Source organism: Trachemys scripta, chromosome 7 (genome assembly GCF_013100865.1).
Source record: "Trachemys scripta elegans isolate TJP31775 chromosome 7, CAS_Tse_1.0, whole genome shotgun sequence".
In the NCBI taxonomy this organism is placed as follows: Eukaryota; Metazoa; Chordata; order Testudines; family Emydidae; genus Trachemys; species Trachemys scripta.
In genome coordinates this window covers 40,760,589-40,774,723 of record NC_048304.1, presented here as the reverse complement: position 1 = coordinate 40,774,723, position 14,135 = coordinate 40,760,589, and the positions used below count along the sequence as shown (strand labels likewise).

Below are 14,135 nucleotides of genomic sequence, written 5' to 3'. Positions count from 1 at the left end.
ACTTGTGGCACCTTAGAGACTAACAAATTTATTAGAGCATAAGCTTTCGTGGACTACAGCCCACTTCTTCGGATGCATAAGAAGTGGGCTGTAGTCCACGAAAGCTTATGCTCTAATAAATTTGTTAGTCTCTAAGGTGCCACAAGTACTCCTGTTCTTCTTTTTGCGGATACAGACTAACACGGCTGTTACTCTGAAACCTCCATTATTAGTCTCTGACAAGAAAGCAAGCAGGTCCGTTTAGGCACACTGTCTTTGCTGGGAAATACACAGGGAAGGCAGGGAACTATGCAGTCAGAACCTATCCTGCTCAGAAGGGAGTGAAATGTAGGTCTTCACTCAAGAGAGGCAATATGAGGGGAGGTGGAAGCTGAGAGTGAGTGTCTCTGCTGGGACACCAAGGGGAAATACAGGCACAGTGCTCTGAACTGTGACAGTATGTTCCTCCCACCCTGTCTTCTGGCCTTGCATTGGCAGAGATACGCATTTAACCAGGTTCACTGTGAATTTGTTTGAGGTTCAGGCTCATTATGAACTCCAATTCTCCTGTCATAGGCTCTGCTTTCCTTATCCTTTGCTGTGTTCAGACGAGTCCAGGGGCCTGTCTCCTCCTCCATCCTTCTCAGACAAAGTGGCCCTGCGTGTTAATAGAGAGGAGAATGCAGGAATGGGCTGCTTTCTCTGTGATTGCTAACAGTGTTCTGTGGAGACAGGCAGGGGGACGAAAGTGCCTGCATGTGCATACTGCAACACAAGCTGGAAAAGAAAGGCTGTAATTAGTCACTGCAGGGAGCAAAGAATTTGAGAATTGTACAGGTAGTTGGAATTTGTGCTGGATGTGGCAGGTGATGGGATGGGGGATCAGGAGTGTTGTGGGGAGAGGATGAAATTACCTCTTGCTAGCAGTTCTGGAAAGAGGAATTGGGGTTTGTGCCGGGAGTGAGGCGTCAGTTCAGTCTCTTACTGGGAAGTGACTAGAAGGTTAGAGAGGAATCAAGACTTGGGTGTGAAGGGATCTGGTGGCATGGGATAAGGAGCTGAGGCATTATGTGCCAGGTATGATTGGCTTGGAGACACCGGAAAAGTTAGGGACTCCAGGAGGTAAGCTGGGCTAGAAATTGGGCTCAACTTCTGTTGTTCATGGGTTAGGAGGGTAAGTAATTATTGGTGGTAGTGGGATGGCAAAATAAATGCAATACATATAATAGAGCTGTAATTTAAACAAACAGTAAATACACAGACTTAACTGCAACATTCACATTCCATATTTCATAATATTAATTAACTTAACAATCATATCTCCAAAAAGCAGTTCAGCTTTCTCAAATACTGTTCCTTGAAAGGAAAGGATAGTGTCCCATACAATAATACTTCAAGCTTTGCATGTTGGAAGTGCTGTAAAAATGTTACCCTCTTGATTTATTTAGCACCCCTATAACGTAACCTGGTCAGTACTATTCCTATTTTATAGATGGGAAAATTGAGGCACAGAGAGAGTGATTTACCTAGTGCCACACAATCCATTAGGGCAGAGTCAGAATTAGAATTCCGGAGTTCCTGGGTCCTTGTCCCATGCCTCATCCATTAAGTCTCATTGCTTTCTATTATTGCAACATGCTTGTGCAGGTTTGAAATACAAGCTGTTTCTATTAGCAGAAATATTACTATAAAATGTTGCACAACTGGAGAAATATTTCTTTTGAAAACAGATTTCACTTTTGTTTTTAAAGTTTAGCAAATCAACCTAATAAATGAGGTTTAAAAATATGAAAGGTTGCCAGTTTGCTATTGCTTTAAGTAGCTGGACTGAGATTGGAAATCAGGAGTCTGCTGTTGACTTCTGATGTTACTCCTTTTCTCACATAGCCTCATAGAAAATTGTGTCTTAGTCCCAAGGTTCTGCAAGAGGTATTAAAATCATGCTCCAACATTTCTTATCTTAAATTGTTGTTCTTAAAGGGGTCCTAAATGAGAGTTGCTCGTGATGTCAACCTCCAGCACACATGGAATAAAATTGTTCAAAGAAAGTAGACAGAGGCAGGGCCGGCTCTAGGCACCAGCAAAACAAGCTGGTGCCTGGGGCGGCACACTTTTAGGGGCGGCATGGCCAGCGCCAGAATGCTGCCCCTAAAAATGTGCCCCGGCCGCCCTAGCTCACCTCTGCTGCTGCCGCTCGCATGCCACGGCGCCCGAAACAGCTGATTTGCGCGCCGCTGCTCCCCCTCCCTCCCAGGCTCTCAAACCTGGGAGGGAGGGGGAGATCCCGAGCGGCTGCGGCTCGTGAAATGGTTGATTCGCGCGCCGCTGCTCACCCTCCCTCCCAGGTTTGAGAGCCTGGGAGGGAGGAGGCAGGGCTGGGGATTTGGGGAAGGGGCGGAGCTGAGGCGGGGCTGGGGATGGGGTAAGAAAACAAGGGGGGGGAGGGGGCAGCTGCCAAAATTGTTCCTGCTTGGGGCGGCAAAAATCCTAGAGCCGGCCCTGGACACAGGCCATGTTACACTAGGAGCGCTTTACCAGAGTTAGGCATACTGATATACTATATTGGCCAAGTGCTCCTAAGTTTGGATGTAGCTTATACTGGCAAAGCAGTGCTCTTAGTGGTATAGCTTATTTCTCTGTCTCTCCTCCCACCTCCCTCAACCCAAGTGAAACAAGCTTTATGGCAAAAGCTCAGTTTTGCTAGAATAACTGAATCTATACTAGAGGCTTTTGCTGGCCCAGCTGTGTTGGTCAGAGATCACATGTCTTCACACTCCTGACCAACAGTGCTATGCCAGAGATAGTCTTGTCTTCTGGGTTCTCCAGTACCTGGATATGCTCGGTGCTTATTTTCAAAATAGTCAGTTGAAGTTTGACTCACCAGGGCTATGTCTACACTACGATCTTGGCTGGCATAGCAATGTTGATTAGGGGTGTCATCCCTGATTGTCAGAACTGAGCCAGCAGAAACTCCTAAGGTAGACAGTTACACCAGCAAAACTGTGCTTTTACTGATTGTGTGTGTGTGTGTGTGTGTGTGTGTGTGTGTGTGTGACAGAGAGAGAGAGAGAGAGCGAGCGAGGGGGATAGACAAAATTGCAACTCTGCCACTATAAGCTGTCCTCACTAGAAGTTCAGTATCGGTATTGCTATATCTATAAAGCACCACTCGTGTAGTCATGACATGAGTTTTGCCAGTGGTATTTTCTAGTTCAACAGCCCAATCCCACCATCCTTTTTATCTTTGCTTCCCTGAGCGTTCACGTGTTTATTTTAGCCAGTCAGCTTTTTGTAAGGTTAATTTCAAAGAATTTCCTTCCACTTCATTCTCAAATGAGAAGTCTCTTGTCTGCTGTTCTATGTAGGATAGCACTCAGGATTTCAACCATCTCATAGGCAGATCTCCCTGTTCAGTGAGAATAAGGCAGAGGACACCTCGCTGAATAATAAGATTTTATGGTCTCTCTGATGGGTGACCAGACTCACAGTAACTTAAACTCTTAAATTTAGTCTTTCTAAAAATCCATTCAGTAACCATTTTTCATACAGAGACTCAAGTGGAGAAAATTTCCAGAATATAGGAATTTATAAACGAAGATGATGATACAATTTCTAGACGTCTAAGAAACTTTGCCCCTCAGTCCTATGACAAAGTGTTGCCTAAATACTGAAGTTTAATTTGTAAAGTAATACATTTGGTTTCTAGGTAGTACATCAGTACAACATATTTGTAAATAATGCCTCAATCCCCAAAGCCTGGACCTTGTATCATTTATTTCCATACAGTATGCACAAGCAGGGCATGGCCTTTAAAAAATCATTCAGCAGTAAATATTTTGTGTTCTCATTTGGCGTGGGACAGAAGTATCTGGATTCCATTGGTATAAATTGTTGCAGTACCACTTCTTATATGTGTGGGTGCTGAGAGCCATCGAACCAAACTGTAAACCCTATATCTAATGGAAACCACTTCAAGCCAGGGTGCTCCCACATCTCCAGCGCCCCTAGTTCCAGCATCTATGAATACAGGACATTTTCAACACCTTAACTGGAATTTTAATCACAAAAGGTAGTACAAATAATGTTCTGTCTGGATATTTTTCTAGGTAACTACCATTTTAATACTTCTACATGCTGTGTGGTTTTAAGTGGCTGATCACATATATAAAAGGATCATTAATTTAATTTTTCGCTTCAGATAATTCAGGTGTTAAGTTGTTGCTGGTTGGCGCTAAACAATATTCCTTTGAACCCCTTCAAAATCAATAAAACATGCTGAGATTTCTTAGTTCCAGGAAAGACTGGGTTATTCAGAACTTTGTTGGTAGTAGTAATATGCAATGTGGATATGGTATATTCTTGGGAACAAACATATGCTATTTTGGGATGTAAATGTTAGATGCAAAAGTAGTACTGATGGGTGTCTTTGTAAACCGCATGATGATGTCTCCCCAAGTACTATAGTATCTGCACTATATGTATACCAGGTACAGTACTCCCTGTGCTAGGCAGCTTTGCAAGGAGTCTATCAGGAGTTTGACTAGTGTAATAATGTACTAAGTCTTTCAGCAAGTAAAACTTCATTCTTCTTTGAGGATTCAGACTACTACCTGGTGCAGATTTTGTGGTAGTTCTGGCTTTTTGCAGCAGCTTTGTTTTGTTTGATGAAAGGATCTGTGGCATCTCTGAAGATTTTGTACTTATGACCCCCAAGGAAAGCTAAACGTACCTACACGAAACTACAGTCCGCTCCCAATTGCAGTGCAGGGTGCAAATCTAGCCGCTCCATTCTTATTCCAAGAGGCACATCTTGTGGGATTTCTGCTCAGTAATGTTAGCTGGCCCTTGTTGCCCAGGTGACAGTGAGATGACTCATAGCATTACGATGAAGGTAATACCAACACTGGCGGTAACATGCACACAACACTGGGAGATAGGTCCCTAACTGATGAGACAAGCAACAAGGTTAATAGCTTGATCATCACGTTACCTGGTACAGCACTTTTGAGGCCCTATATTAAACGAGCATTGGGAATACTTATGTGCAAACTTGTTTTCCCGGAATGGTTCTTCAGTAATTCATTTACGTCATACAAAAATAGCTAGGATATTTCCTTCTTGAATATGTACTTATTTTTCTTCCTTCCTCCTTTTCCCCTGTTTAATCTGCACAACAAAAAGGATAAAAGCATTTTCTAAATGTTTGACTCAATGGTTTCATTATAGTTACGGTGCATCAATGACAGAATCTTCAGAACAACCATGCAAGTCGGCAACAGCTAGATGCTTTGAATAAGGGCTTTTAAACTTTGTTAGAGCTTTCTTTTGATTATTTCCTCCCCCCCCCCACAAAAATCAACCAACCAACCAAAAAAACCCCCCAAACCCCACCTTGAACAAATACTTTGTTTAATCTTCCTTGTTTATTATCTTTTGGCTTTAGTTATATCATCAGTTGTCTAGGTTTTAAAAATAGATTTAGAACTTGTATTCAGATACATGGAAAAATTTGGCTTCTAATAACTGAAAATGTCCAGTATACAGAACCGGCACTCTAGCAGAGCAGTAGAGAGCACCAGCAGTTACAATTCTTGAACCTAAGTGGAACACATCTTAAACTGTAACATTTTTTCCCCTGTGGTTGCTTTGTTTAGTTTGATTTAAAATGTGAAACTGGGTTCAGAGTTCCTTAAAGACACAGTTAGAAACAAAGACTTGCTCAGTAAAACAGTGTGCAGAACTGTGTTGAATGCAACTCAATGTCACTGCATAGGATGTCATGACATGCTTGTATTGCTTGAAGCTTTCCAGTGATAATGGCAGCTTCATTTTAGAAAAATCTATTAGTTCCAATCCCATTTTAACTTTTACTTTTTTCCCCATTGATCAACAAAGATTAAAATTCTCTGATCAGTAATCTTAGTAGGATTTTTTTTTAATAGCTTCCATTTTGGTGCAGTGCAGACTTTTGGTTTAACTGGCTGAATTGATATTCTGAGCAGCAAGTAAGCAAGGATGACAGAGCATCAGTACAGCTACTCCTATTAGTGCTCAGGGAGGTATGCTTAGTTGTAATTGCCCGCTCTTGTCTAAGAGGCAGCGCAGTCACGAATCACTGCTGTCCTTAGGATACTCTACAAAAGCTTTCAACTTTGAGGCATAATGTTTTATACATGCTTTTAAGAAACAGATGCATTTTCTCTGTATTTAGTCATTTTCTATATAGAATGTGTTGTTTCACGTGCAGAATCTGAGCTTGTAGTTTGTAAAATACAGTGACTAGGACAATGAATATTTTGCATGTTTAAAAGACATTTGTAAATATGCTTACACCGTATATGTGCTTTGGGGCAAATGTTGACAGTAATTAACTGTGCTATTATATGTAAAATGTAATGTTTTGAAAGGACAGGTGGCTCTCCTTTTGCCCTGTATCAGTTGGATTATTTTTTTCACAGTAGGTGCTTTAAATGCTTATTGTACAGCTATGGCATGGTATGTCCTCTAGTTTATGCCCCCAAACCTCCAGCCCAGTACGTTCATGTGTTTATTCCCGATATGAAGTTGTAACTTTCTAAAAATACTACGTAGAAAGTAGCTGCCTGAAAACAATATGCAATAATTCCTCAGAAACTGAAAAGTTAACATTTTAGATGTTACAGTTTGAAGAAAACTGTGCCCTCCCCTCCCCTCCCCAAGAAAGGATGGCTTTTTCCAATAACAAAAACCCAATATTTTTAGCATGAAGCATTAAAAGGGTTCCTACGTCCTAATCGGTAAAAAATGCTGAACATTACTACCATATGTTTATTTGGTTTTTACAATATATGCTAATGAGATAAATTTAAATTAAATTTAGTGCTGGCTATGTGCTCGTACTGTATTGGCTGTTAAATTTGTGTAAGAGCATAGTACTGTGAAATAAACACAAATATTGTACGACTACTGCAGACCCAGAAGCACAAAATATTTTTTCTGGAATAATAGGAATATACAGTATATATTTGTGTTGTGCTGTTTTTGTTTGTTTTTTACCTTTGCTTGCAAACGTATTTATTATTGGCAAAATATAATTCTAGGTAACAACATAATTTGAAATACAGAAAATTGTATTCTGTTGCCTATTGAATTTGTCACAAAATTAAAAAAATAAATTGGAAAGCACTTGGCACTAAAACCTGAAATTCAGAAAATAGCTCTGCAGCCTGTGTCTGATCACTGTAAAGATGAAGTGAATTTGTTGCTTTCCCTCACCTCCTCTAGTCCCCTCCATACAGAATCTTTTCCCCCTCCTTCTTCTCAAATGATAGTGATAGAACTTGACAGTCCTTGTCCTTGAAGGTTTCTCCCGTTTCGGAGTAAGTGGCATATTCCTGGTAGTTTGCCATCTTCCGTTTTTGTCATTATCCCAAGGGAAGTATTAAAACCACAAACAACAACATGGTGGTTCAGTCCATTTTCCTTACAGAGCAACATTTTCTTCCCTTACTGTAGCTGCTGTTCGCCTTCCTTCTTCAGCAATCTTAAACCGCAGGCAATAAATGTACCCTGTGCTTGCACTCTGCTAGCAAGATGCTCTGACAGAAATATCAGCTCTCTCCCCCACCTGCTTGGTCAGGAATGGTACAGTCTGCAGAGGGACTCCTGTAATGTAGCTCAGCTTATCAATCCCTTACAGATGCCGAACAGTGATTACTCCGCTGTGTAATTGAAATCATTTTGGATTTGTGATGATATCTTAGCCAAGTAAGTAGCGACATCCACAGCATGAAAATAAAAAATAAGAGCGTTCCCCTGTCTGTTCTGTGCTTGTTTATTTGTCAATTCTTTTTTTTTCTTGGAGGCAGAAGCTGATGAGAAAATGGTGTGGAGACTTGGTTTGAGTGGTGCATTAGATTTTAGTTCATGTCCTATGAATCTCTGGAAAGGTAATTCAACTTCTATAGAATATTATATAAGAAAAACCAGAAACTGCATGGCAGAAATAATCCAATGAGATTTTGGAGGTTGAAAATAGAGTATAGATTTTTTTTCTTTTTTTAAAAAGTCAAAGTGGTAAAGGTTTTCCTTAAATCAGTTATTTAATGATGAGAAAACATGTGGATGCTTTTATAATTGTTGATATTCAAATGTTAGTGATTTTTTTAAACAGAGTGCAAAGAATACATTCTAAAACATAAGTAGTACAGAGATACTTTTTGGCTGATCATAATCTGGCCATAATATGTATGACCTTATGCTAGACAAAGGTAGGGGTGTGTGTGTGTGTGTGTATATATATATATATATATTTAAAAAGATTCAAGTCTGAAATGAGTTTATTTTTCACAGCTTGTCATAAATTTTCAAGATGCACTTTTGAAAGTAGAGAAATGTTGACATAAAAATCATAGCTCCTTTACATTATGATGGATTAGAGTATACTGCTACATATAAAGGTAGGGAATTTCATGGTAATTTTTAGAGTATGGCATAGTGTTTCCCGAAAAAAGCTGTTCTGTGGCATATGATGTAATAGGTATTATTCTATACACAGATCAGATTTTTAAAGAAAAAATTAAAAAATCCTTTATGAATACTGCATGGAAAAGCTTTATACATATCATAAGGATAATGCTTTAACAAAAAAAGTAAGATTACTGGAGTCTTTGTCTATTATGTAAAGGGAGATTCTGCATGTTTGATCTCTGGTTGTGGAACTGACAGGTCGTCTGTCTGACTTGGACTAGGCAGCAGTCAATCTGTTCTCCAGCCTTTGATTTCGTGACTTTAAGTTGTCCTATACAAGCTTAGCCAGTTGCTTTTAAAATGCACATTGCTACCTTTGACTAATGAGATGATTACTTTAGGCAGTCTTGGAAGCATTGAACTGTCAGAAGCAGATGCTTAGTGCTGTATTTTCTTTACCTTCTGGAAGGTAAGTTATGAAGTTGCTAAAAAGATTGTTCATTCTTTCATAACGAAACTATTCATTTCACCATGCACACTTACACAAGAAGGACTGTGTATTTATCCTGACTTATGATTGTTCAACCTTTTGTTTACATCCCTTTACTGATTGTATTAAAGGATGAAGAAGGCATTATGATGATTAGGCTGTTTGTAAGATAGCAGACGTGCTCAGTGTGGGAAAATTGTACCTTCACTTCTAGAATATTTGGTTAATAGTGGATATATGAAGTAGGAGATTGATGAATGGTGCTTTAAAATAAGAACATTTTTTTTCTTTTTTATCTGGAAAGAGAGCTAACAGATCTGCTTCAGAATACCTTACATTGTAAGATGTGTTTGACTAGAATTTAATTTTGTGAAAGGTCGTCCGTTTGCATGACTAGCTCTCCTACCTTGCTCACGAGAACTGCTTGACACAGGTATATAGCAGGTCTTTGATCACATACAGCTTTTACTTTGTTCATGTTCTTCTCATTTTGGTGGAAATTGCTACCCGTGAAGAAAGTGTTTCATATTTGCACTGGAGTGCTGGTAAAACAAATAGGTTTGCAAAGAATGCATGCAAATATGGGTTTTGGAAAAGTTGTACATTGTAATGCTGCATGACTTATTTTTTCCCCCTGAATTCCTATAGAGAATTGATTTTGGCCCAGCACATCAGAGTTAAATATACTTACATTTCCACTGGAAAGGTCAATTTTTTTCCTATTGCTCATGGACAGTGGCTGATATCTCCCATATTTTATGCACATATTAAAAGGGTTTATGGGTGCGTATTAATACAGCTTTTGAGGACAGTTTCAAATTTTCATTAATTACAGGTTTGGGAAAACATGGTAATATTGAGCTGGACATCATACTGTTAAGTGCATTTCTCTTTGAATTTCTTACCATGTATCTTGGAAACAGTCTCAGAGGGTTAATTTTATTTCTCCCCCCATCCCACGTTTAAAATATTCCGCACATCTTTTCAGATGCTGTAGAATCTTGACTGATTTTTATGCTCCTGTATTTTGGTTTCTGAAAGTGTGATGACATGTTCTGCTGTTTATTTTTGAATAATTAGTAAAAGAAGTGTGTTAATATTTTATTCAGATCTCACTTTAAATTAATAATTCCAAATCCCTGTAGTTGCACTTTCTGTAGGCATGGATATAATCATTTCAAATTCCACAAAAAAAAATAAAAAGGCATGATCTTGTAAGTACATTCCCTACTTTTTATGTATTTAAATTGCACCTGACTTCCTTAATACATTCAAATACATTTACCTAAGTGTAGCTTACAGCAATGCTCTGAGACTGGATGACAGCTGATTTACCCTACAAGGGGACCTTGTACTGAAGTGTATCAACTCTGCTTTTAATATATTGCTATATCCAATAAGTTTTAAAGCAAATATTTTCAGGAGAAAGGAAGGATTTGCACCATACTTTTACTTAGCTCATACTGTTGTGCTTTTCAGATTTGCTTTTAGACAATGGGAAAAAGGTTTGTTAGTTACATTAATATCCTGTATTATCTGGTCAGGTTTAAAAACATTCATCATTTAAATGACTAGGTTTTGAATTAATTAAAAAAAAAGACAAAGGGTCAATTGAATAAAAGAAAAATGAGTGAAATTATTTTTAAAATATCTCATTTTAGCTTGGTTTGGTAATTCATAGTTCATAGTTTGGTAGTAAAGTTAATGACAGAATCCTTTGTGCTTTCAATAGGATTCTTTTTTCCTTAAGCCAATAAGGTAGCAATAAATCTGCTTTGAATGGAGGCTTCAGCATGGTCTGGCTGCTAATCAAGAAACAGAAATCTGTCTGTCTGATTGGTATACCTGTGCTGCCTTTGCAGCACCTTCTTGCCAGGCATTGTGCTAGCAAGTAGCAAATCTTACTTTAGATTCCATTTGCTAAAGCCTTAAAATGTACAGCAGTTGTACTCTATACTGTAAATGGGATGCAGAGGTGTATACTGTGTGATTGTCTCTGTGTGTGTCTTGCTCACAGATAAAGTATTGCTCAACATAGCTATTTGAAATATTTTGTTAAGCTATGTTTTACTTATTTTACATTATTCTTACTTAAAAGTTATCTATTTTAACTACTCATATATACGTTTCACTTTGTATTTTTATACATATAATAATTATGAACAATGGGTATTTTACTGTTATTTTTGTTATGTAAAGCAAGTTGGTGCAAAACATGCATAAGTACATATAATTTCTAATTTTGTTGTCTGGAAAATTAGACTGGTAAGTCACATGGATGTAAGGGAAAGTTCTTCAGCAATAGTAATATTTCAGTTTTTATATTAGGTTTTTTAAAATTAATAGCTGAAAAAGAAATGGGGTATATAGTTGCAAAGATAGTCAGCGAACAGCTGCAATATATTGTTTAAAATAGCAATAGAAGGATAGTTACAAAAGTGTACCATCAGAAAAGATAAAATATGAAACAGTGGGTCAATGAGCTAAGAACCCTAATTTATATGGGTTGGCCACCTGGGTATCCAAGACAGCATGATTGAGAAATGGTAGCCAAATTGCAAAATACTGTTCTGTTTTATCACACTTCAGGTAAGTAAGCTTCTCTCTAACCAGTATGTCCCCTACTTCAAAGTGCCTATTACCCAGAAAAGGAGCAGAAGTGTTGTACCACTGGGCTGCAACAGCAATCCAGGAAGTAGTTGTGAGAAAGCAGGTTAAAGGATCAATTGAGGCAATTGTAATTTCACACTGGGAACTAAGAATTTTCTCCATTTCATAGATGGGGACACTGAGATATCCTTCATTTCTCTGTGTATGTCTACACTGAAAATGTTAGTGGCACAGCTGAAGCTGTGCTGCTGTAGTGCTTCAGTATGGATTCTTCCTATGCCACTGGGAGTGGTTCTTCCATTGGCGTAGGTAATCCACTTCCCCAAGAGATGGTAGCTAGGTCAATGGAAGAATGCTTTCTACACCGGGGGTTAGGTTGGCATAGCTACATCACTTAGGGGTATGGATTTTTCACACCCCTGAGAGACGTAGCTGTGCTGATGTAAGTTTCCAGTGTAGAACAGTCCTAAGTGACCTGCCCAAAGTATCACAGACACTCAGTGGCAATGTCAGGATTAGAACTCCCAGTTGTGTGCTCAGTCTACTAGAGCATGTTACCTCTAATACCTCTCACTAGTAGTATAACTGAATTAACACCAGTTGCAATAGCTTTTGGAATATTGGCTGCTAAAATGTATAGCAGTAGCAAATGTAAATCCACTTGGGGCCAAATGTTTATTTAGGTAAAACTCTCTTTGATTTCAATCCTTGATTACACACTGAGTTTAGACTATAGGACTTAGTCCACAGCAACCAACTTACATCAAAATGATTCATCACATTTTCTTGTGTTTCTAAAGTGAAAAATCTATTCAATACCCTGGATGTGTGTTCCACTAATAGTGTGCAAACTATAGTATTCAGACCCATTCATAATGCTCCAGTACTATGGTGGTTGGCATGGCATAAAATCTTAGAGGGAAATGCCTTCAGTATATAGTAAGATAAATCATTGTATTTACCTGATGGCAAAAATGTTGAGTACATTATTTCAGATATAATGAAAATACCCATTAAACTTTATTTTCTTTTGAGATGTTTATTAAGCAAATTTACCAGTGAGGTGAGAAGTCAGTAAAAACCTCTACAAAGTTCAGTTTGGTTTGAATGCTGCTGAAGATGTATTAAACAAATGAGCAAAAAAAAATCTAGATAATACTTAGTCTTGCCATGAGTGCATGGGACTGGTCTAGATGACCTCTCAAGGTTGCTTCCAGTCCTACAATTCTATGAAGGAAGAAAAAGAAAACCGCTCAGTACAGTCATTTTTTGTTCCACTCATTGGCCCTTCAAGCCCCAGTCTACCAGTCCAAATGGTATTCCCCAACAAGCCCTCTGTCCCTGTAGGAAGATTTGTACCAGAACAAGACATATCTTCAGTACAGAAAGCCCTTCTTCTTGTTCTCATTCTTATTGTGCCCCATGGCGCAACTCAATTCCCAGCTTTGGGCTTAGGTTGGAATAAGCTTCAGGCCCACAATGCTAAATGACTTCTGCTATTCCTGAGTTGACAAACCCATTAATATTCCCCAACTAAAGTTAGAAGTTGACCCAACAGCCATGTTATTGGTGACAGCACTCAGTTATCTTGTTTAAAATAGTGTTAAAAACAACTAGTCCAGCTTACTGAATATTCTAGGTGAAGACTAAATTCCTCCACATACCACCTTGGTACCACTGATCTGCAGTGGGAAAAGAATTCATTGCTGATCTCCATATCTGAGGTCAAGCACAATCCATAGCATGCTGGGAAGCCTATAACTAAAATGACCACATACATGCTTATTAGTCAAAATGCCAATCAAATTCCACACATTAGCCCTTGAAGTATTATGTAGGTGTTCTCATTGTGCATATGCTAAGAAGAGGAGACACTATGTGCCTCATATGGCACGTGACCAGGATTCATCACTGCATTTGGTCTGCTAGTTGGATCGTTAGCTTCCCTGGGCTAGGTACTGACAGAGTGCGACATAAAGTGATCCACGCCCCTCCCCCCCCATACTGACTGGGAGTACCAATGATCCATCACTTGCCAACACAGCTAATACCCTCTGTGCAAAGGAGAGATGAGTCAATCAGCAAGCTGATTGCTTCAAACCCTCTTCCCAGTTGGCAGAGATTTAGATCTCATGATCACCTTAATTCTCGCTCTCTTCCTCCTCCAGGGCCTGTGAAAGCTGGTATCCATATTTGTGATAGCCAAAGTTTTTGATACATCCACAGACCTTCAGTAAAAAAAAAAAAAAAGTTGCATTATTCAGACATACAGAATCTGTTTGTTTTGGCATGTGCAGTACTTGGTGTATGGAGTTCATCTTACAGGATGGATGAATAGATTGTAATGGGTGTACTCAGTGATATAACCTTAGATGCTCACGTTAGTGTAATAATATGCTACCACCATCCTGTCATCTTTGCTGTTTAGAAACATACCTTTCCTATACTGTACATAATTAGAAAATAATGGTGTTTCCAATAAGCTATTCCAACTTGCTGGGGAAGTGTGCTGTCCAAAAACGTCAGGAGAAAACATTGATTTGTAGCATTTGTAAGTCAAGTTTGGAAGAAATTGCTGTCCTGACTGAAGAGAGGCATTTAATTTTAC

General features: G+C 38.9%; 1 protein-coding gene across 8 annotated transcripts in view; it reads left to right on the top strand.

The window, feature by feature from the left end:
- ATP2B2 (ATPase plasma membrane Ca2+ transporting 2) overlaps positions 1-14,135 on the top strand; it is a 541,726-nt gene that overhangs the window by 112,887 nt on the left and 414,704 nt on the right. For 3 of the 8 annotated variants that reach the window (XM_034775816.1, XM_034775815.1, XM_034775813.1), the window contains exon 1: positions 7,522-7,725. The exons of 1 other annotated variant lie outside the window; for it this stretch is intronic. The gene's annotated coding sequence lies outside the window, so the exon portion shown is untranslated. Of the gene's footprint in view, positions 1-7,521; positions 7,726-8,828; positions 8,897-14,135 lie in introns of those variants that run through there. 4 more of the 8 variants (XM_034775812.1, XM_034775814.1, XM_034775810.1 and 1 more) reach the window with 3 other exon arrangements.